The sequence below is a fragment of the Thamnophis sirtalis genome, unplaced genomic scaffold (genome assembly GCF_051295495.1).
Source record: "Thamnophis sirtalis isolate CommonGarterSnake01/CBP01778 unplaced genomic scaffold, rThaSir2_p1.2 scaffold_3, whole genome shotgun sequence".
NCBI classification, from domain to species: domain Eukaryota; kingdom Metazoa; phylum Chordata; class Lepidosauria; order Squamata; family Natricidae; genus Thamnophis; species Thamnophis sirtalis.
Genome location: NW_028261383.1, coordinates 149,541,019 through 149,562,869, shown reverse-complemented (window position 1 = coordinate 149,562,869; position 21,851 = coordinate 149,541,019). Strand labels below are relative to the sequence as shown.

The following is a 21,851-nucleotide window of genomic DNA, read 5'->3' as shown; positions in this document are numbered from 1 at the left end:
GATTGTGAATTTTGATCCTGCCAAGCCCTTTCAGCTTAGGAGGGCCTGACTTCAACCCAGTTCCTTGGCAGATGGTTTCCAAAAGGCCTCTTCTTCCCTAATGGACCTGGGTTTGCATTTTGGGGGGGAATTCAAGAACCCATCTCTTTTTAGAGAAAGAAAGACAGAACATATTTCAATGAAAACAAGATTATTAATAGCAGAATCATAAGGATTGAAGGGTTGGGAAAATATTAAATATATAAAAATGTGATGAACAATGCATTTACATTAAATGCTTGAAAGATCATGGTTGAAGTTAGAAGTGCATATTGAAATAGTGAATAATGAAAAGAGGGAGGATCACCTCTTTGAATGTTGGAGTGATAAGGGAAGGGGGTAAAAAAGCACTAAAACAGAGGTAGAAATAAGAGGGGATAAATAGTAAAAACAGATGTTAAGATGATACAACATATGGCAGAACTATGAAAAGGTTTAGAATTGAAGGAGGCTCGGAGAAGTCACGTGTTAGTGAAACTAAAAATGAAATGTAATTATTAGGAATAATACTGTTATGTTTATTTGTATCAAAGTGTATGACAACCAGGAATCAAACCATTCAAGCAATGGGATGTCTATAAAAAAACTTTATGTGTGTAAAAAAAGAACCCATCTCTTTGCCTGGAACCGCGAGGAGATGAACCGGCGCCTCCAGGGAGCGGGGCCGGTGCAAAGTCTTAGAGATCGTAGAAGGCGGGGAAGGTCAGCGCGGCAGCAAAGAGGAGCCGAGAGCCGAGCCGGAGGGAAGGGGAGGGACGTGGGCAGGGCGCTGGAGACAGGGGGAGGATCCGGGGCGGAGGGAAGCGGGAGGCAGCGAGGGGCGGCGCGCAGCCTGGAACTGCTCGCTTGACTGGCCGAAGGAGCAGCAATCCCGGCGGCTCGGGTGCTGCATCGTCCCAGCCGGGTGGCAAAGAGGATGCGGAGTCCCGCGGCCGCCCACAGCGCCGCAGCGCCCGGCCCCGCAGCTGAAGCGCCCCGGCCACGCGGACCAGGTGGCTGCGCCGGGTTCCGCTAGGGACAGGCAGGGATGAGTAGGTGAGTGGCAGCGGAAGGTGCTGTCAGGGGGCCCGCGGGGACGAGGAACGGGGCTGGGTTGGGAACTGGACGCCAGCTCGGAGGCCGGCCGATGCGGGGATGCGCGCCCGCTCGGACAAGGAGGCCCCTCCGTGAGACGGGACCTAAAGCGTTTGGGCATTTCCCAGGATAACCAGGGAGCGGGGTTGGCTTTGACTTGCGAAAAATCAACGGGTGGGAGAGAACGGTCGCGATTTCTGGACGTGGCTGCCCGAGATGCTGCTGCTCCTACGATCACCCAACCCTCCCCACGGACAGTTCGGAGGCTTAATTGGAAAGTGGAAAACGAGCCGGTTGCGGTGGAGGAGGATCGGGGTGGGTTTTCCTTCGGGGCGCCCCGTGAGAAAGTGGTGATGGTAAGACACACGCGCGCGCGCGCGTGCGTGGGGGGCCGTGAGAGAGGAAAGCGAGGGTCCGGCTGCCCGAGACCCACGGAGCTGATATTCCTTCGGGTCGGGGAGGGGCTGAGATCAGCGTTGAGGAATGCGAGGGTACAGACATAGGAGCGGAGGTATTGTGTGGAGGAAGCTGGTACGCGTCCCTCGCGTGTCCAAAGCGGGCTGAGCAAAAACCTCACACTCTTCTCCCACCCACCCCACCCCATCCCCGGCTCCCGAAAGCACAACCGTTATTTGGTGCGTGACTCAAAGCGTCCCAGCCCTCTGGGACCCCACGGGATCTCCATTGTGTTTCGTGGAGCCTTAGTTTGCTTCCTCGAAGGCTTTTCTTCGGCGCTGGCAGGGGCGGGCCTGGGGGGGGGGTTGCGTTCCTGGAGGGAGGGGCCTGCCTGCCTGCCTGCCGCTGAGGCGTAAATCCTGCCCGCGAGAGCAAAGGTTGTCTGCTGGTGCTTTGAAAAGCAGTGCGTGTACCGGGGGGCTTCGGGGTGGGTTGAGTGTCCACCTTCGGTCTGTGGGGGGGGGGGGGAAGGAGGGGGGATCGGCTTCCCACCCTCTGGACAAAAAAGTTTCACTTGCGGGGAGTTGCACAGGCAGGCTGGGGCTTGGAAAGGGGCCGGCAAGAAAAGCTTGCGGCGTCGCGCGCGTAGCTCCTTTGCCCGCGCTTGGAGAGAGAGAAGGGGGGGGGGGTCGCGCTAAAAAGGCGGTTTGTATATATCGGGGAGCAACGCGAAAGCGGTGCCCTTTGTTTGATGCGGTGACCCCTGGGGGCTCGAGGAGCAGCGTCTCTTGAGGAATTTTGATTCGGCGTGGCAATGGCTCTTGCTTTTTCTATGGCCTGTCCGGGGTCTCTATTTTGCAGGCACAGGGGAGGGAGGGAGGGGCGTTAAAAAGTGGTAGCGCCCTCTCCGCACATACGTTTCCTATTGATTGCCTCGCCCCCCCCCCAAAAAAAAATCCCCTCAGGTTGTCGGTTTAGTGAGCTGTCAATTAGCCAAACTTGCAGGGGGCAAGGCAGAGCGGCTTCTACAACCCTTGTCAGTTTGAGGCAGCGTCGGCCTCATCATCCGTGACGTTTATTTTGCACGCTCCAGAAATGCAACTCCCGGGGCAAGGGACGGGGGTGGAAGGAAGAACCTTGCTGGATTCTCTGCCCAGGAATGGGGCTTCTTTGGATGTTACTCCTCCCATCCACGCATAACCCTTCGGAAATTTGATCCAGGTTGATCCTCAGCGCGTTTGTAAGCCTTCAAGATCAGACACAAAAGCACAGGAGACGAAGCTCAAACTTTAGGGCTTGCAAGAAAAGCTTGGTTTGTTTCAAGCCATGTAATAGCTTTGCAGGATTAAAAGGTAAAGGTAAAGGTTCCCCTAGTTGTTCCTGACTGTAGGGGGCGGTGCTCATCTCCGTTTCAAAGCCGAAGAGCCAGCGCTGTCCAAAGACGTCTCCGTGGTCATGTGGCCGGCATGACTAAATGCCGAAGGTGCACGGAATGCTATTACCTTCCCACCAAAGGTGGTCCCTATTTCTCTACTTGCATTTTTACGTGCTTTCGAACTACTAGGTTGGCAGAAGCTGAAACAAATAACGGGAGCTCACTCCATTACATGGCACTAGGTCTTCGAACCGCGGAACTGCTGACCTTTCTGATCAACAAGCTCAGCGTCTTAGCCACTGAGCCACCACGTCCCTTTTTGCAGGATTACCCTGGCGCTAAGCAAAAATGTCCTAACTTTGCTGTGAACTGGAGGACAGACAGTTCCTCACATTATAATCCTCTTCTAACTGCAGATTAACATTGCTTGCCTTTCTAAGCACACCTGTATTCTTCTTAGCAATTTTCATCTGACACCTGCTGGGTGCATTGAACTAATACTTCTCCCACCATCTTTTAGTGATATGATGGCCAGAGTCAGAGTTGTTGCATTACAGCTCAGTTTGGCCACCACTTTGTTGCGGGGGGGGGGGGCAACTAAATGGTATCCACTCAAATTTCTAATTCCTTTTTTGGTGAGGTGAGAAAAAAAGCAGCATGAAAGCCAACCTTTGGCATCAAAATGCCTTCTCAAAACAGTGGCATTGCTTGGGCCAAGCTATTTAACATGGGTGTTCCCTGCCACTTGTCTTAGCCATGCCTTCCGTTCTTCTCTCGAAAAGGATGGGGACTACTGAATAATTGAGGGTTGTGGTTTATTTTAGCAAATTTAACCCACCTTGAATTGGGTTACAGGTAAACCTTGACTTACGACCGCAATTGGGCCCAAAATTTCTGTTGCTAAGTGAGATGTTTGTTAAGTGAATTTTGCCCCATTTTATGACCTTTCTTGCTACAGTTGTTAAATGAATCACTGCAGCTGTTATAGTGAGTAACAGTTGTTAAGTGAATCTGTCTTCCTCACTGACTTTACTTGTTGGAAGGTTGCAAAAGGTGATCACATGACCTGGGACTCTGCAATGGTCATAAATACGAGTCAGTTGCTAAGCATCTGAATTTTTATTACACGACTAAGGGATGCAGCACCAGTTATAAATAGGAAAAACGGTCATAAGTCACTTTTTTCAGTTTTATTGTAACTTTGGTCACTAAACAAACTGTTGTAAGTCGAAGACTGCTTATATAGAGTCTGCTCTGAAATCAAGGAGGATTGGACAGTAGACTCAATCCAAAGAGATTTATCGTATCTCTTTTTGCTGCCAGCATCCTCGAAGCACATAATTCCAGAGCAGTTTCTCTCTTTGTTTCTGGGAAAGATATTTATGACTCCAGTCAACACCAATATCCAGGTTTTCTTCCTGTTTTTTGGACATGTATTTCTCCAAAGCAAAGGAACACTTATCCTTCTTGCGTTTTCTTAAGGTCAGAGCCTAGACCTAAGCAAAAAAGTAATACAAAATGATGCAATAAAGTTATAGTGATAGAATATAAAATAACAATGATCATGAAGCCAATCAAACATGATTCATTTTTTTAAAAGTCTAGTATTGGAATAATCGGGATGTGGTGGCTCAGCGGCTAAGATGCTGAGCTTGTTGATCAGAAAGGTCGGGGGTTCGAATCCCTAGCACCCCGTAGCGAAGTGAGCTCCCGTTACTTGTCCTAGCTTCTGCCAACCTAACAGTTCAAAAACATGTAAAAATGCAAGTAGAAAAATAGGGATCAGATTTGGTGGGAAGATATCGTTTCATGCGCTTTCGGTCATGCCGGCCACATGACCATGGAGACGTCTTCAGACAGTGCTGGCTCTTCGGCTTTGAAATAGAGGTGAGCACCGCCCCCTAGAGTCGGGAACGACTAGCACATATATGCGAGGGGAACGTTTAGTATTGGAGTATTGTAAATGCGCGGGTGAACAACAATATGATTTAAATCACTATTGGATTTATTTTCAAAATTGATAATGGATAAAAAATTAGAGGATATGTCACTACAATAGTTACTTAAGACTTCAGTTTTCAATGCCTTTCATTCTATTCTCAAATTGGTCCTTTTAGTTTGTTTGAAGAAATGCTGTCTAATATTGTAACAGCACTTCTGATGTAACAGCAACCATATAGCAATTTGGATTGTTAAATTGTGGAACTATTCAGTTAGCAAGTCCACTGATTCAGATTCCACTGATGAAATCTCCTTTGATTGCTTTCAGTGTGACTTGTGAATGCTGAATATTTAAAATTTAGGCTGCAAGCTTTAACTCCTTTAATCAGTAGATTGATCCATAAAAATGTTTTAGTTGATTTATTGGTGGAGCCAATTGTAATCAGTGAGACTCTGGATTAAGGTCACAATTGCCCATTTTTTGAAGTGGCTTGCTTCCGAGGCATCACGATGGTGTAATATAAAAATAGTGAAGATGAATGAAATCATCTACTGTATGTATTAAGTTGAAATGTATTAAGTATACCCCAGTCCCAATCTTTAAACGCATTATAATTATATCTAAAATCAAATTGTTGAAAAGAAGATAAAACATTCAGCTAAAAAAATATTAAATTGAGAGGCACTTTTTCATTGAAAACAGAAGTAATTATGGGCACTCTTACTTGGAAATACATTCCATTGATCTGAGTAAGATTTATGACTGAATAAGCATCCTTAAAATTGTGTTATGAATGCCCCCCCCCCTTTTAAGGACATTTACATAAACGTTTTCTGGAGATAGAGATGGAAGGAATTCTAAAAGACCAGATTTACATTTTGAAGAACGCATATCCCAGAGATTCTGCAGAAAGGATTTCCTATAGTTGGCCCTTTGTTTCTTCAACCCAAAGCATTTTTGGGAAAGCCTACATGGAAGCATTTCTCCCATTTTAACATTGCTCTGAATTCAGGAGTGATCAGTATAGTGATACATAGAATGCAGGCTGCCCTTTAAACTGTATTTAGCTTGTATTTTATTCAGCAACAAAAATATTCATCCTTTGTTGTGTGGCTCTTTGATTGTGAGTAGTGGCAAATATGGGCTTTGCAGCATAAACATGCACGCCTGTGTGCCTTACACGGGCATATCCTTGAGGGCAGAAGAAGGGCAAACATTCCTCTCACAGTCTGGATATTTTAAAACTGTAGTCACACAATCAAAAGTTGCTCAGTTTGTACTCCTTTTTGGTGAGTTTCTTAAAAACTCACTTCTAGATTTCCTGAAAAATCTTGTGTTTGGTGATATTTTTGTGTAGGAAAAATTATTTGGGAGGGGGGCTGTTCACCCTTGGATATTCCATTGAGTGGGAAAGCGGGGGGACAGCTGCTGTTTGTGGAGCGTAAACTGCAAAGAAACAGAATAGGGCAACTCCTTCCGTGTGACTTTTAACTCCACTCTACAGAAATTTTTACTAGCAGTCTTTGTCCTGGCTCCCATTCTCTGCTGGGGACCCCAACCACTGTCCTGCTCTCTCCCCTCCCCTCGCATTTTTCCCAATTCCCATTATCATTTTGGTTAAACAGAAAGGCAAGTTGTGTACCATATGGATCATGTTAACAATGGCTTATCTAAGAGCCCTCGGGTTTTCTGCCCCTCCCCGCAGTTCCTTACAGCCTGTTCTTTTCCAAAGAGCATCTTCAATTGCTGCCTGCAGAGAAGGGGTGAAATCCAGCAGGTTCTGACAGGTTCTGGAGAACTGGTAGCGGAAATTTTGAGTAGTTCAGAGAACCAGCAAATGCCACTTCTGGCTGGCCCCAGAGCAGGGTGGGAATGGAGATTTTGTGGTATCCTTCTCCTGCCATGCCCACCAAGCTACACCACGTCCACCAAGCCACGCCCACAGATCCGGTAGTAAAAAAATTGAATTTCAGAGCTAGTTTGGCCAAAGTCCTGGAAGAGTCCGAAGAGGTGCACAGGCTTAAATGCCTTTCTTCCTGTCTGTATTTTCTGCCCCTTTCTAATGGAAGAGATTTGTTTTCTGTTCTTCCATGTGGATCTGGTTAGCAGTGAATTAGTCTGTTAAAGCGTTAAATTCATCTGGAAGAGGATAAGAGCAGCCTAGCATTTCCTTTACTTAGTGCCACATTTTTGGCTCAGAAAACATCACACAGAACTCTAAAAGTGCAAAGCTTAAAAGAAAGTTTAGATTTACAAATATCACCAGCAGTTCCTGGAAAGGGACAGACTTGGCAGCTCCTGGTGGCCTTCTACTTGTTACCAAGGTAGACAATATGGGAGGGATGCCCTATGCAAGGAAGCAAAACGTGTCCCAGTTTTTTTTGGGGGGGGGGAACAGCCAGGGATTATTTAGTAGGGTGGTGCCTCCTAGGAAAAAGGATCTGGAGAAATTCTCCAAAAACACTAGCTCCCTCGACTGTGAGTATGAAAAGAACAAGGTGTGAAAATAGAGCATCAGATGTCATGGTTAGACACAACACAGATTGCATTTACAACATTTCACTGCTAATCTCTTCTTGCAAAAAATAAAAAGAGAGAGACCAAGAACCTTAGAGTTAAAAGAGAAAATACATACAAAATGCAACTACAATATCATAACCCTAGAATTAAAAGGGAGAAAAAACGGCAACAACAATTCACCCCCTTGCTTTTCTTCTTTAAGAAGGAATCTGGGAGGGTTGTCTCCCATCTAGTCAGAGAATGCTTTTGACAGATGTCCAAGTCTCATGCTTTCCTCTGCCCCACTCCTAGTTTTTTCCAGCTTGCTTTCTCCCCAGCGATGACGTATGCTTCACATGCTCCCTAGGCCAGTCCTTGCAGCCTCTTTCTAGGACCTTCCGCCCATTGTGATGCTGACCTCTCTCTCTCCCTATTGCACAGAACACGTGTTCCTCTCTCCTTCGGCCAATGATCTGTTGTGCAACCGGCATCTATTTTGCCCAGATGTTTGACAAAAATGGGAATCCTGGAGAATCTTACTTCCCAGTGCAATTGGGAGGGCTGGCATGGATGTGATACTTGCTATAGGAGGCACTGCCTTGAAGTAGGATCTGATTAAGAGATGCTAAGGGCCATTTGCTTAAACTGTGTAGCTAAAGAGAATGTAGGGCTGACTGAAGACAACTTAATCCTCAAATTGCCCCGTCCTCCTTGCTCTCTTTTCTGACTGCAGCACTGTTACATGCATTCGTGGTTTAACCAGGATGTGGCTTCACTGATACGACTAAGTTAATGAATAGGCAAGCCTTGTTTGTTGCACAGTTCATCCTTAAGTAGACGGAGCTGTGACCGGGGCTTTGTTCTCTCCCTTGCCATGATGATGTCTGCAAAATGTCACCCTCTGAAGTTATTCTGGGTGGCAAAGGGCCGGGGATATGTGGGCTGTCCCTCCTCTGCCTCTTCCCCCTCCCCTCCCTCCCAGTTACAGATAGCTCCTGTCTCCTGTGATGGATTTCTTCTTAGCAGACGAAGCTGCTCTTTGAGGATGATTCAGTTTAATTGTACAGGTTTTGCTCATGATCTGTGTCTTCACTGTGCTCATCTGAGGGTTGGAGGACTGTAGACACCCCTCCTGGGGTGATGGAGGCTTCCACTTTTCCTAGATGGTAAAAGTTCAGAAGAACCAGTCTCCTCTACTTGTGGTGGCAATCAGGATTCTCAAAGGAAGGGCTGGCTGAGCAATTCTGGTAGTTGGCCCATCCATCTTAAAGTGGTCAAAGTTGAGAAACACTGGTCCAGACAATGGAAGCCCTATGGTGTGACCATTTCAAAATAGAGATGTCCTTCTCAGTTTGCTTCCTTGCCCCCCAGCCATTTAAACGGATGCCTTAAATATAGGTTGGACTTCATCTCCCACAATTCACAGCCAGCAAAAGCCCATGCTAGCTTTGTTGGGCTCCTTCTTGCTTGTCTGAGCCTTTTTCAGGTTGTGTTCAACTTGCTTCTTTCTAGCCATGGTGGAAGTAACATTCTGGAATTCAGGCTGAGGACAGTAGGCATCGTCTTCCTCTTGGTCCTGTCTAAGTCCCCCCGCTCATCTCCCAAAAGCTGCTCTTCATGAAACACGTAAGTTAGCCAGGAGGAGAATGGACCACTCTTCCGCAGCCCCAGGCCCCTGGTGGGATTCTCCTTTCCTGCTTTTAAATTTCAACCTCCGGGCAGGAAATCTGATAGGGGGTTTCCTGTCATTGGCCCTGAGTTTGTCCAGTAAAAATGCCTCTTGTGTGCAGCTAAAACTCTCTATCCTATGACTGTTCCCGTTTCCCCCCCTCTTCTGAACCCACCATCCTGTGAATGATACATTCTACATTTGTTTCATCTCTATTCTCCAAGCCAGCATTTTTTGTTTTTAATGACATCTGATTTGCTAGCCAAGATGTTGCTTTATTTACTCTAATTCATACATTGTGCATATTTTCCCCATTTTTTTCCAGTGGCAAACATCCTTAGATGGCATTACAAAAAGAGCAGAATGGCAGTAAAATCTAAAGTAAAAGCCCTGCTGATTTCATCAGTGATCAATGGGCAACGGGTTCATGTGAACCCATTTCATTAGCTAACCTACTTTGGATTGGGATCTCTTGGTCAGGAATTCCAGGACCAATCTGAATGCTCACTCATATTTGTTTATGGTTTTCTTTTAGTCAAAAGAAACAACAAGTAGTAGTAGTTATGATCTTGATTAGGTGGAAATCAAGTCGGCCATGCAAGATCATTAGCTCAGCCTACCACACTGGGTTATGGTAGAAGGGAAAAATAGCAGGGAGTGTGCATTTTATCACCATAAGCTTCTTGAAGAAAGGCAGAGTATATAAATTGAATTATTTTGTAATAGCAATAGCACTTAGACTTATATACCACTTCACAGTGCTTCACAGTCCTCTCTAAGCAGTTTACACAGTCAGCATATTTTCCCCAACAATCTGGCTCCTACTTTTACCCACCTTGGAATGATGGAAGGCTGGGTCAACCTTGAGCCTGGTGAGATTTGAACTGCCAAATTGCAGGCAGTTCGCAGTCAACAGAAGTAGCTTGCAGTACTGCACTCTAAGCACTGCGCCACCGCAGCTCATCAGTGTAAGATATGATAATGAATATATGTAACATTTCTGGGTTCTTCCAAAATTAGAGGATTACAGGGGTCATCTTTTCCTAAAACAAGAGTGTGACTCAGTCTGGTTCTTTCTTTGAGAACTAACTACTAATGAACACAGGCCATCACTGTATCCTTGCAGTGGGAGGAAGAAATAGGATGCTAAGGTGGGGCTAATAGTCAAAAATACAGAGCTCCCTCACCCCTATTTCCCCAAGATGCTCTCTACTGATCCAGAGACCACATTCTCAAATAACATTCTGGCTTTTGCACAGACTGACTCTGTTTTCTGAGAATGTCCTTGTGCCTAGAAAGGACCTGGTAGAAAGAAGTCTGATGCTTGTTCACAGCTTTGTGGCAGTTTCTAAAACCAAGGATCCCATCAGCTCATCAACCCCTTCATGATGTTTTAAGATTATTCATTGAAACCTCCCCCCCCCATTTATTGGTTAACAATTTAACATATGACTAGCACAGATGATGTTACCTAGTTAGGGTAATTAAACATCTGGAAACATCTGCAAAAAAAGAAGGAAACTCAGAGAGAACCAAGGACCCCTCATTTCAACCCTGAATTACAAATATTCTCCTTTATTGGTAACATTTATTGTACAGAAATAATTTTATACTATCAACTAACAGTACTACAAATAACTTTCTAGTACCTATCTGTTCCCACTTATGACTATAACCATGTTGCTTGTATCTTTAATATGTATATTGTTTTATTTGTTTCCTAGTATGATTTGATTGCTTATTAGTAACCTATGACTATCACTAAGTGTTGTATCTTATGATTCTTGAAGAATTTATTCTATTTTATTTTTCTTTATCGACACTAAGAGCATATGCACCAAAGACAAATTCCTTGTGTGTCCAATCACACTTGGCCAATAAAGAAATCTGTTCTGTTCTGTTCTACTCTACTCTACTCGACTCGACTCGACTCGACTCGACTCGACTCGACTCTACTCTACTCTACTCTACTCTACTCTACTCTACTCTACTCTACTCTACTCTACTCTATTCCAATGAAAACAACAACTGCCCCTTGGATAGCCGTTAACCCTTGAAGGTCAATATTGACCACTTTGGAGAACCCTGCTCCACAAGGACATTTGACGTCAAGAGAGATGCCAAGGGGTCTTGGCTAGGAGACTCACCTAGGTCTGATGGAAAGAAACTGCAGCTTGGAGGACCAAGGGTGTTGGAGCTGAGGACCACTTCTCTGCTTCAGAGTATATTGAACAATTGGATGCGGTAAAGTTGCTTGGTTTCAGAGGAGGCTGCTTCTTGCGGTGTTGTGCAAATGCTTGCTGTGGGTTTCTTTCAATCAGGGCATGGACAGCCCTAATATAGAAACTCAAGGATGGACAAATGTGTACCATTGCCTTTGAGTCAGTATGTTGACTCCTGATGACTGCCTGAACAAGTCCCTGCAAATTTCTTGGCAAGATATTGAAAGTGGTTTGCCATTGCGTGTTTTCTGGGGCTGAATGGGTCCAAGATCACCCAGCTGGCTTTCATGGCTGAGGTAGGACTAGAACTCACAGTCTTCTAGCCTAGTGCCTTAACCTCTACCTCATGTTGACTTGCCCCTCTAATCAAGCCTGCCAAATTCCCAAGCAGTTAAACCAGAGCAAAAGTCATAATTAGCTACTTTTCACAGGTAAAGCTTGGGGTTGTGGTTTTTGTGCTTCCGGTGCAAGCCAAATGAAAACAAATTTTGGCAGATTGTTAAATCTGGGCTCCCTTAAGCAAAGGAAGAGCCTAGGTTTAGCCACTGCTCCCTACCTGGCCTAGGCAACCTATGTTTTGAAGACCTTTGCTATGTGCTGAAAGCTTTTTAGTTTTAAGATTCTGCAAAGGAGATGGGCAAAAATCAAACGGATGAGGAGCAAAATAAATGAGATGAGAGTGTGTCTAAGTGGATAAATGAAATCTGAAAGAATCATTTAGACCTGTTTGACAGCAGCTGTGGGCTCATTTAGTTCTTTCAACAGCTAGGTTTATTGCACATTGGTTTTAGGGGTTTAATTCTCAGGCTTTGTAAGCCACTTAGAAACAGAAGAGTAACTGGGATCTAAAGGTGGTGTTGTGTGGCAGAATGGGAATAACTATTATCTACGAGAGCAAAATACAACAGAGTGACATTTGATTGTCAGATGAGAAGACCCTCTGAAGTATCTTTCTCAGGGGTGGGCTTCAAAATTTTTAGCAAGGGGTTCTCTACCCAGTTTCTGGGTGGGTGTGGCCATTGTGGGCGTGGCCTAGTCGGCCTCTTGCACCATGACCCCCTGGGGGGGGGATTTTTGCCCTTCTTGGACTCCGGAGGCTTTGCTTGAGCCTCCAGGAGGGTGAAAACGGCTTCCACAGGCTCCAGAGGCCCTCTGGAGGCCAGAAATAGGCCTGTTCTGGCCTTCCCAAACTTCTGGTAGGCCCGTTTTTCACCCTCCCCGAGCCTCCATGCGTGCCCTCCACTTGCCTACATTGAAAATGGGCCATGTGGGGACTCCTGGAAGGGGCGGGGTGGGCGTGACCAGCCAGGAGTCAGATTTTGGGGTTCTTCGAATTGTACAGAATCTTAACTAGAGGTTCTCCCGAACCCCTGCGAACTCCCAACAGCCCGCCCCTGATTCTTTCTGGGTTGCTTTACTGGATGTGCTGGGCTGCGGAGAGGTAGAAGCTAAGCAACATGACTTTTGGAATCCCACGGAAGTATTTCTCTCTTATTTTGAAGACAACCCAATAACAATATCTTATTGTCTTGCTTCCTTTCAAGGACAAGGGAGAGAATGTCCCATTCTGTTTTTGCCATTTACCTCCTTAGAATTATCTTAGCATCCTGAATAATCCAAGGCTTGACTTAAGATGGTCATTCTGAGTTTCATGTATTAGATTACTGGAAAGCTGTGTAATTTTGTTCAGAATGCCAGAATACTCTGCTGGATCAAATCTCCAAGTCCCCAAAATCCAACATTTTGTTTCTGATTGTGGCCAGCTTAGACAACCAGTGGGAATGGGACAATCATGATGTGAAGGTGGTTACCCTCACCCTTTGTATATCCTTAGCACCTGTAATTTTAACAGTAGACTGCAGCTGGTGGTTGTATTTTGCTCTCGTAGATAATAGCTATTCCCATTCTGCCACACCACACCACCTTTAGTTCCCAGTTACTCTTCTGTTTCTAAGTGGCTTACAAAGCCTGAGAATTAAACCCCTAAAACCAATGTGCAATAAACCTAGCTGTTGAAAGAACTAAATGAGCCCGTAGCTGCTGTCAAACAGGTCTAAATGATTCTTTAAAGAAGGTTGTTTTCATCAGGGGCAGTCAGGATGAGTTACAAGAGGCGTGCTTCTAGAGCAACTTCCCTCAAAGAGCATAAAACCTGGTTTCCTCTTATCAGGAGACACTGATCTTTATGGTCGGGCTTACACACACACACACACACACACACACACACACACACACACACACACACACCCCATAGACATAGGCTGAATACACTTTTTTTCAGTTCCCAAACTATAAATGTTGCCTTTCCTCTTTAAAAAGGCAGCTGTTTCCGCATGCACACTAGCCCAGGTTTTTTTTTATTTACCCAGTTCATCTTCCCTTTTGCATGCTTTCTTTCCCTTTTGCTTTCTGCTCTTCTTCAGGATGGTCAATCAAGCATTGCTTTTCTCCTTTACTGTATTTTGATCCCAAAGCCACTTAATGGCATTACAATCCTCCGCATTATTTATTCCAAAGTATAAGGTATGTTAGGTTCAACAGGGGCTTAATACTGCAGTACTGGTCTGCAAAAAACATCCAAGGACTTGAAAGGTAAGTGTAAAGGAAGTGGCTCTTACATATGAGTCAGTGGTGGTTGCAAATATTTTTACTACTGGTTCGGGTTTGCTCCTGTGCGTGCTCGCACACGTGCGCAATGCATCTACGCATGTGCAGAAGCGGGTGGGCGGGCCCTCCCGATGCTGCTAACGGTTCGGTTGACCGGGCACAACTCACCACTGATTTGAGTAAACGTGCACTTTCTGTCTCAACAGAACATATACTATGAGTAAATGCCCTGTTGACATTTACTCAAAAATAAAGACCCTATAGGTCTAGAAGTCTTTGTTTCACTCTCCCTCCCTCTCCCTCCTTCTCTGTTTCTCTCTCTGTTTCTGTTTCTTTCTCTGTTTCTCTCTCTCTCTCCCTCCCTCCCTCTCTCTGTTTCTCCCTCTGCCTCTCCCTGGAAAACGTACTTTTGAGACTTTTCTTTGGTCTCACTGACACTAGTTTTCACTAGTGCTGTTCTTGATGTTTGATCAGTCCCAGAACATGCCTCTGTTTTCTTTCTGTGAGGGCCATTTTCTTTTCTTTTTTTTACTGTTTGTTTACATGCTTAGCAGAAGGAAAGCAAACATTAAACAGCCTTCTGGCCTGTCGGGGGTAGGGTGTGAGGAACTCTTTAACCATGCCCCTCCCCCTTTCTCTTGGGACAAAGGCCGTTTTCTGCAGAGATCATTGCGCCAGTAATCTGGGTAAATCTGGAAGGCCTGGCAATGAAAGGCTTTCCCCCTGCTTTGGGTCGGGAAAGAAATTACTGAGAGAAAACTCTCCCTTGAAAAATAGTGGAATGGCAACATTCCCTCCTCCATAAGCCTTTGCTCTTTCTAATCATGCAGCATTAGAAACAAGGTGAAGAAAAACCACGTTGGCGCCCGATCAGGCTGAATAAGACATGTCTCTATCTCTTTAAACTGAAAATGGGTCAGAGCTCCCTCATGTTTTATTTCTTTATCAATCCATGAATTGAAACTACAAGTGCTGGAGTTAAAATTTTGAAATAGGTTTTTTTCCCCATCAACAGGAAAATAAGTTTAAGCAGCAGCTACTCTAAAAACAGATACAATATAGTTGTTAAAAGTGTCCAGAATGATTCTGCCCAAGTGTTCCCCCCCCCCTGACGAATCACGAAAGCTAAAAAAGATCTTGTTTAAATTAAAAAGAAGGGAATTGTCTGTGGACATGCTGTTCAAATATTTATTTATTCAGTTTCTATAGCTGCCCATATCAATAACTGGGTGGCTTACAATTAAAAAAATATGCCACGGTTCAAAAAAATCAAAAACATTTAAAAACTGAAAACAATTTAAAAATTCAAAATATACACAACAGCAGTAGGAAGTATTCTCAGATCTTTAGTGTTTGTGGCAGAATCATTTTGCTGTGCAGTACAGCAAGGGTTCAGTTCACAATCCCACAATCTCATTTATTTTCCCCAAACTCGGGGGAAACACCCAGGGCCACCAGTGATCTCAAATGAATTCCTGTTATTTCTGTCCAAATCAAACCAGATTCTTCTTTGACATGGTTGCACTCATACATACACTCTACTCCCTGAATGCAAATAAAAAAATCCAGAGTCAGTCCAGTGGTTTGGAAGATTTTCTCTCTGCTGAGTGAAAGAGGAGATGGGCCCTCTTGGCTTCTCACCGCTGACCACTGATTGACCACTAGTTCAAGAATTGCCACCCATGAGAGACTAGATAGAGATAGAGAGAAAGAAGTTCTTACAGATAAGTCGGATTCGATTTGTGTGTCAAAAAACTGGAATTTGCCAAGCCATTTCTTGCAATGGGTTCCTTATGTGGCATGTGACCACGGGATAGCAGCCTGCTAGGAACAACTTTGAGTAGGCTATTTTCATGAAAAGTCTTATCTTCCCAATGAAGGATACTGTATTAATTTAATTTAAATGCATGAGGACAGGACCATCCCTATATTTGTTTCTAAGTTTAGTCAGGGTTCCTAGTAACTCCCCCAATGAAAGAAGACTCAGGCTTGAGCTGCGTCAAAATTCCATTTTATTACAGATGTCATATTGGCACATCTGGGAGAACCTGAATATGAAAGTTTCCAGGTTTCTCCACCCGTTGAAAGTTCAAGTCCCTGCCCAGCACCCACATGTTCATCACATGGTCCAATCAGGCACCGTCCCAACTGGAGATGCCTCCCAGTCACACCACTCCAGGTGCAGGGCAGTATGTCCTTGACTCTCTGAGAAAGAAATGTTATTTTGACCATACCTCCCATACTCCATATAATCCCCTACTTCATATAATCCCCCCTCCCAGTTTCCCACATCTAATGTTGCAGGCCTGAAGGCCCAGTGCAAAAGATGACTTGACAGTATATTCAGTCCAAAGGTGGGATTCAAAATGTTTCTACTACCGGTTTTCTTCAAAAACATATCAATCACTCTTTGGAGGACAGTTTTTTTTTAAAAAAAATGGGATATTAAAACATTCTTTTCTAAAAATCTTAGCCCAAAAACAGTGGCATGAAACAGCTTTAAAGCATTTTTGGAAATATATCAAAGTAATATATTTATGAAATTCGTTAAAAAATAGTCATGTACTGAAAGAGTGAGTTGGAGAATAATAATGGAATAATGAGCCAATGTTAGTATATTTCTCCGGGCAATTCTAAGTCCTGTTATCTTCAGTAGCCACGTAGGGTGAAGATCCGCCCAACTCTCTTCAATTGACAGGTAAAGGAGAGAAGGCTTAAGTGCCTCATTGCTTACTACCCTCCTAAAGCCTTTTATTTTATTTTTTTGCTCCCTCCCTCCCTCCCTCTTTGAGGGAATGGGATAAAGCTCCAGTAATTGATGGCAGCAGGATTAATGGTTGCAAAGATGTGTAATTAAAGGGCCAGGGGTGATGCACTGCTAACCCGATCAGTGCAAAGGAGGTTATGGAGGTTGAGTGTTTCAAGGGTGATGTGTCTTCTCTAGAGTCGTAGCTTCGATGGACGTTGGGGGAGCTTGTTCCAATCCCCTGCTTCTGTTCAGCGCTGGATGATGTGCTTAAATATACAGCCGCAAAATAGCTGAGTTGAACAAGTGAGATAACTGATTCTCTATGGTCCTTTTGTAAAGGCGGGCTTTATGCCAAAGGGTTTCTTTTCTTTTTTTTTAAATCATTACAAAAAAGCCGGCTCCTGGTTTTCTTGCTGAGTTACCCTATTTGGGAGTGGGAATTTAGAAATGAGTGGTCTTATCACCATGGCTTGGATGATCTGGGGTGGTGTCAATTTTGCATAGGGAGAAGAATCTCCACAGGGTCGATGCATGGATTGGGTGTTAACAGGTCTCCCATCAGATGGATTAGGCTCCCAGATAGAAAAGAAAGGCAAGGAACCTATGCAGCATTTAGAGCTCAAGACATTTTTCTAAGATAACATTACAGCCAACACAGGAGAATATTTGTAGCTCAGGGTTGAAATGAAGGGTCCTTGGTGCTCTCTGAACTTGGTTGTTTTCTTGCAGATGTTGCATTACCCAAACTAGGTAGTGACTAGCACTGATGAAGTTAACAAGTTAGGGTAATGAAACGCTTACAAGAAAACAAGCAAGCTCAGAGAGCACCAAGGACCCCTCATAAGACTCAGCCTTCCATCTTCCGAGGAGGGTAAAATGAAGACCCAGGTTGTTCGGGGCAATATGCCGACTCTGTCAACCGCTTAGAGAGGGCTGTAAAGCACTGTGAAGCGGTATGTAAGTCTATGTGCTATTGCTATATCGGGTTCTTTGCTGATTTAATCCTCACAGAAGCATACTTGTGAAGGGCTGAATGTGACTGGCCCATAGTGTAGTGAGCTCAGTGATTAACTGAATCTAGGTCTCTTTGATCCAGGCCCAACACTGCCTTAAAATAGATGTGATAAATAGATCCAGCCCATCTCTTCTTTTGCACTCTGCTCTTCTGCTATTCTCAACAATGTTTGCAGAATAATACCATTGGGATACATTTAAAAAAAAACATCCGGCCAAGATCTCTGTTAGTGCTGGATCTTCTACCATATCCTAATTTCATAAAGAAATAATACTGCTTCTAAATAAGAATGGCTCTGTGGCTAAGATGCTGAGCTTATTGATCAGAAAGATTGGCAGTTTGGCGGTTCAAATCCCTAGCACCGTGTAATGGACTGAGCTCCTGTTACTTGTCCCAGCTTCTGCCAACCTAGCTGTTCTAAAGCATGTAAAAATGCAAATAGAAAAATAGGGACCACCTTTGGTGGGAAAGTAACAGTGTTCCGTGCGCCTTTGGCGTTTAGTCATGCCGGCCACATGACCACGGAGACGTCTTTGGACAGCGCTCTTCAGCTTTGAAATGGAGATGAGCACCACCCTCTAGAGTCAGGAACAACTCGCACATATGTGCGAGGGGAACCTTTACCTTAAATAAGAATAACCTTATTGGCAGTGGAATCCTTGGCATTCAAAATTATATTTCTGCACAGAGTCTGCAACTCCCAAAAATTCACCAGCTTCAATTTTCAGGGCAGCTCCAACCTGCCCTATCAGTGTGGACAGTGATCCTGATTTTTTCCCCTTCTGCCTAATGAATTTATTGTTTTATTTTGTCAGTAGCCTGGCATAGATGTTACATAGAGGTGGGGGAAACAGTTTAGCTACAGCTATTTCTTGACAGATTGCATACAAGAGGATACCTATCTGAATGCATATTCTAATCCACTATCAGGTATCCAGCCCCACATAGTTTCATGTATTCTAGACTTGAGCACACACAGAAGCAAAATATGCCTTGTTAGCAAGCAAAACAGTCATTATTTTGTTTCAACAGCTGGCTTTTTCATACTGGCCTTTGATTTTCTATTCTCAAATTGTTCAGATACTTGAACATCAAGGCAAGCAGCAACACTGATTTGAAACTGTTATAATGGTTATGAGTGCAGGTAAAGAAAATGTGCTTTTTTCAGGGAAAACTAATAAAGGAATCCTTGTGTGTAGAAGTTCTTCAGAATAAGAACATAAAGCGATATCTGAGAGCACAGGAAGCAAAAGAAAAGAGTTTAGAGTCCTGCAGGATGTTAGCAGAATGGAGAAGTGGGGCTTTAATTCAATACTTAAAATATTTACTATATTGAACATATTTCTGATTCACCAATAATATAACTAGAAAAGTGATTATGGAGCTCTCAATATCACAGTTACTATAAAATGCTACTATGTTTGTCTAACGATTTTATTAATCAAAACTCCCATTTTATTCATCTAAAAATCTGATTTTTTAAAAAAAGTTTATTTATTTAGATTATTAGTTTTATAACCTAATGTTCTCCAAATGGTTGTCTCCCAGGTATGTTGTATTACAATTCTCATAATCTCAAATCAGTATAGAATAAGGAAAATATAGTTTGGGCTTAGAGGAAAACAGAATGGGGTAGATAATGATAGCCAAAATATGCAGAGTGATACACACACACTATATATGTATGTGTATATATACATAGTGTGTATGTGTGTGTGTGTGTGTGTGTGTGTGTGTGTGTATGAATGATACATTCAATAAAATACAATTGAATAACAGCAATAAAGTGCTATTTATTAAACAGGTAATAATTATAAAAGATGACAACTACAAAATGTTTATAAAGAAGCTTCTGAAGAAAGGGAATTCTAGAACAAAAATTAGATACACAACAAGGGTCATCCAATGTGGGCTGCAAAATTCAGACAACCCTCTGGATTCCTGCAGCCCAGATCTGGTAGCTCTAATATAAGTGGGCACTAAAACACTGAAGAAGTTAAGAGCGCTGGGAGAATAAAAAAAAGATCTCATTCTGGTTCCGAAAGGTTAACAATGAAGAATCCAATTGGCCTTTACAAGGAGGGTGTATACAGTTGAGAAGTCAGTGGAAAGAGTGGTAAATAATTAAAAACAAAGCTTGCAGAATCTCAAGCCTATTGACATCACAAAAGCTCTTGGCTGAAATGATACCAATGAACCACTTTAAGCAAATTAAATCTTGCAAGGTGGCAGCTCTTTAATGAGCAGCTGCTGAAATAGATGAAATGCATGTAAATATATTAGTTCTAGAGAGTTTAAGTAGGAAGGGAAGGGGAAGGGGAAGTAAAGGAAAGGAAAGATAAGATTGAGAGGAAGCTGAATTTTGCAACCAGTACTTCATCCCGGAAATCTTTTATGGTCCTTTAAAACCACTATATGTGCATGCAGAGTTCTGCCTGTAAGGAAAGAATCACAGTTTATTGACTACAATATGCAATTTATATTTGGTATCTATTGCCACAAATGATAAATGTATATGACATACCAGCATTTTTGAGGCCAACAGAAGGAGTAATCAATTGCTCCATAGACTCTCCATTCTCTTCTGAATAATGTTAGTTTTAGTTGCAAATATAATGTAATAAACAATAGATCCTATGCAGTACATTGGATTTAGGCTCCAAAAATGTTTTTGAGTATACAGGATCATGAATGTAGCACATGGAGCAGCTGCTTTAAGGCAATGCAGATAGATGTTCAATTTGTGCTCCAAAACGTTGTTCAGAGATTTAATCCAAAGCACTGCGCTGCATCTACCAAACAGACTTGGCTAAGTCAGATTACATTGCAATCCAAATAACCTGATTATAAATGCTAATAAAGCATACATTATGGAAAGTTTGCAATTATTTTGGACAGTGACTCTAAGGGCTTGTGGTGCCAGATAATGAGCAGAGGACTGGATAAGTAAGCAGGTTTTCAAAACCACATTGACTGGTTGATTGATTGATTGTGTTTACATGTCACTGCAATCAATTTGACTCTTTATTTGTAACAAAGTATATTATTCTGCCTTTCTGTGAAACCTAGACACAATGTGGCAAACACTTAACAAAATAAAACAGTGTATCAACAAGGTAATTGCAAATGCAATTAACATTTAGTCAAAGATTATATAGTGAGACAATAAAAAGAGAAGCAGTAGACCTCCTTGGCTAAAAATGCTGGGCAAGAACATCCAATAAAATAGCGTCTTAAAAGCATATATGTTTAAAAGCAGGAAATTGGACCAAAAGTAGTATCTCTGGGGTGGTCAGTAATCTGGATAACACACACACACACACACACAAAATGATCCCTCCTTTGTTCCCACTAAGCAAATCTCTGTAGCAGCCATCAACCATGAAGCTCAAATTTAAATTCTGCTAACCTGGGATGATGGCATCTGGGCTGCCAAAACCTGAATGACCATGAGAGATGCATTATGTTTGGGTTTTTTGCTACCACCTAGTGGCTCTCTGGGTTTTTGCAGCCCAGGTGAATTTGCCTTACCTAATACTGTATCTAAAATAAAAACAAGGTGAAAACGCATCCAGCAGCTTAACCTATATTGGTGCCAGGGAGGAAATAAGTGCAACTCCCTGGAGGAAGGGAAGTTGGAGAAAGGGCATCCTGCCAAATTCTTTGCAATATCTTAAGCCAATTCTGTGTTGGACCAATGGAAAGCAGCAGGCGCAGACAGTAAGACCGACCTGCTGACGGAGCTAAGAAAGAAAAAGTCAGGGCTTCTCTGGAAAAAAACATCAACAAATGGAGCAGAGCAGCACTGAAGGCCTTTCAGCTCATAGAGGTGGCATTTAGAAAAGAGCTGTCAGTCAGGGAACAAAGGCAGCCTGGCGAGGCCTAAACAGCCCTAACATGAGCCAGATTGAACACGTTATGCTGGGAGGCACTCTGAAGGGGTGGCGGCACTGGAGGCTGAAAGCTTCCCCCTCTTCAAGGGGAAGGCCTGGAGCTTTGGGAATATGAGATTGCTTTTGAACTCCTCCTTCTGCGGAAAGGCTGATCTGAGGGGTGGGTGAGGGGCATCATCTTTGCAGGGGCTGGTCCCCAAGGCAGGCAGGCAGGCAGGCAGGCAGTATCCCAAAGTAGAGGGCTTTGTGGAGGATCTAGAGTAGAGCTTCTTTGGGCCACCCTCAGCTATGGATGCTTTGGGATGGTTGTTCTTATGAGTATGCTAGAACTAAGATGGCAAAGTTGATTTATCCTATGGCAACCATAGGGA

General features: G+C 43.7%; 1 protein-coding gene across 1 annotated transcript in view; it reads left to right on the top strand.

Annotated features, from left to right (window-relative positions):
- The first annotated feature begins 891 nt into the window (after positions 1-891).
- The window catches only part of FIGNL2 (fidgetin like 2), a 63,758-nt gene continuing 42,798 nt past the window's right edge, over positions 892-21,851 (top strand). Inside the window, exon 1 of the mRNA XM_014075974.2 lies at positions 892-1,074. The gene's annotated coding sequence lies outside the window, so the exon portion shown is untranslated. The remainder of the gene's footprint in view (positions 1,075-21,851) is intronic.